Below are 2,718 nucleotides of genomic sequence, written 5' to 3' on the forward strand. Positions count from 1 at the left end.
TCATTTTTCTGAATCGTTTTGCAAACAATGTCATTTCCTCATCATCGTCATCTTCATCCGAATCACTCTCATCTTTTGTTGATTTGAGAACAACTCCCAAGTTCTTATTCTTCTCCATCTCCTTCTTTGGCTCGTCTCTCTTCTCAAGGTCTTCCTCTTCTTTAAGCATCATTTCATGCGTGAGGAGAGAGCCAATAAGTTCATCGAGGGTCAAGGATTTTAAGTTCTTAGCCTCGATGACCACCGTCTTCTTTGATTGCCAAGCTTTTGGAAGAGAGTAAACTAACTTCCTCACAAGCTTGTCATTTGGAATGATTTCTTCATATGCTTTGAGACTATTGACAATCGTGGAGAATCTATCCGTCATAGCTTTGACATCTTCGTCTGGTTTCATCCTGAAATTTTCATAGCTATGAGTTAGAAGACTAATTTTAGATTTTTTTACCTCGTTTGTACCTTCATGAGTGACTTGTAGTTTGTCCCATATTTCCTTGGCGGTTGTACAAGATGAAACTCTCTCATATTCATCCGGTCCAAGAGCACAAAAAATGATATGTATGGCTTTGGAGTTGAGTTGGAACATTTTTGTCTCTCCTTCACTCCACAACATTGGGTAAGTTGAGGGTTTGATGTATCTATCTTCTATGATATTCCATGCTCCCATGTACTTGTTTGAATGAAATAAATCATCATATTCTTCCAATAAGCATAATTAGCTCCATTGAATAAAAGAGGCTTGTTGGCGGGCAATGAATCGAGATCGAAGTCAGAGTTTGAAGCGCCGGCCATTGATGACTTGAATATCGATGTAACTCTTCCCGAATCGACTCAAGAGGCGATTAAACCTTCAATTGAGTGAGGCTCTGGTACCAATTATTGAGTTAATCGATTGATGGAATCGGCCAAGAGGGAGGTTAATTGGCAATTAAAAAGTTGGTGGAAGCTTTTACAGAAAATTGAAAGTAACTGCACAGCGATTTAGAGTGGTTTGACTTTCTCAACCAAAGTCTATGTCCACTACCTTAGCTATCCACACTAAGGATTTTCCAACAAATTCACTAATTTGTTCTTTCTTTTGAGGACAAAGAGTAACCTTACAACTCACTCAAGAATTATACCCCAATTCTTGAGCACACTCTTTTTCAAAGAGAAATACACAAATTTGCAAACTTACAAGGAAAACCTCACAAGGAAATATGTTTGCACAATTCTAGAACAAGATAAGAACACTCAAAGATGATTACAAATGAGCACAAATTGTGTTCTTGAAAGAAAAATGAATATTGAAGGAAGATTGGCTTGATTTGCACAAACTTGGTGTTTGATGCTTTCTCTCTTGTTTTTCAATGATTTCTTGTTGATCAAAGGCTTCAGAACTTGCTTAAATACTCCTTCAATTGATTCTGAACGTTGGGGATGATTAGTGGAGTCAATGGAGTCGTTTAAGTGTGAAAACAATTAATAAAATAGCTTGGAGCGTAGGGGGTATCGATACCCCTTCATAGGGTATCGATACCTGAAGTGTAAAATTTAAATATTTCGATCGTCATATGCATTAGGGTATCGATACCATCTGAGGGGTATCGGTACCATTGCATGTGGGTATCGATACCTATGGGGGTATCGATACCATTCGAACATTATGTTATTTTTTGGAACCAAAGTGTTCAGGGGTATCGGTACCCTTTAGGGGGTATCGATACCATACTACATACTTTTTATTTTTGGCTCGAATATGGATCGAAATACTTTGTAAAAATTGTTTCAAAAATATTTTAAGATTTGAAACTTAATTTTACACTTGAGTAAGGATTGAAATAGACTTTTGAAAACTTGGAGTAATAATTTTTATATTTGAATAATTAAAAATCTTAAAATTAATTAACCACTTAATTTGTTATATCGAAACATCAAAATGTTTTCAACAATATGGTATTGTAATAGTACTTTGTATACTATAGCATTATGTATGTAATTGGCATACTTGGTGTGAGATGGATATATCATTTAGAAAATGTTTATTACATTTTCGTAAGAGTACTTTATGTACTTGGAATAGTACTTTGTGTATTACGACACTTTATGTGCAAGGATGGTAGTCGTACGAGATTACTATTCTGAAAATGGTTAGTTTCATGTTATTGTGTACCTTGCATTCTCATTTGTAACACCCCAACCCGTACCCGACCCGTATACGAGTCTGAGATGTCACATTAACTTTTTAAAACGATGTTCTTACAAGATAACAAAATATTTGAACTCATTTTTAAGAAAATACATTAAAATACTATTAAATTATGCTTAATTATAAAAATTCAAGTCAAAAATGTATTTATGAACAGTACTATACGGTATGAACAGTACCATGAACAGTGAAAAATTTCGAATATCAATTGTGTATCGATGCACTGCTACAATAACTTTCGTAAAACGTTCATAAAAGTCGTAAAAATTTAACCGTTCATTATTATACATTTGTCATTTACATAAACACATTTAAAACATTACAAAACTCTATCATATGATTTTAACAAAACCGATTAAAACATATTGTATTCAAACATTTATTTACATGCCAACCACTATCATTATTACAAAATGCATACTATTCAATTCTCTTCTGACTGATCTTTGGAAAGGAGAAACTGACATGTCTTGCATAACTTTTATCAATCTTCCTTTTCTCGAAACCTACATGTGAAACAATCACACGCTAAG

The sequence above is a fragment of the Hibiscus syriacus genome, unplaced genomic scaffold (genome assembly GCF_006381635.1).
Source record: "Hibiscus syriacus cultivar Baekdansim isolate YM2019G1 unplaced genomic scaffold, ASM638163v2 tig00109978_pilon, whole genome shotgun sequence".
NCBI lineage: Eukaryota > Viridiplantae > Streptophyta > Magnoliopsida > Malvales > Malvaceae > Hibiscus > Hibiscus syriacus.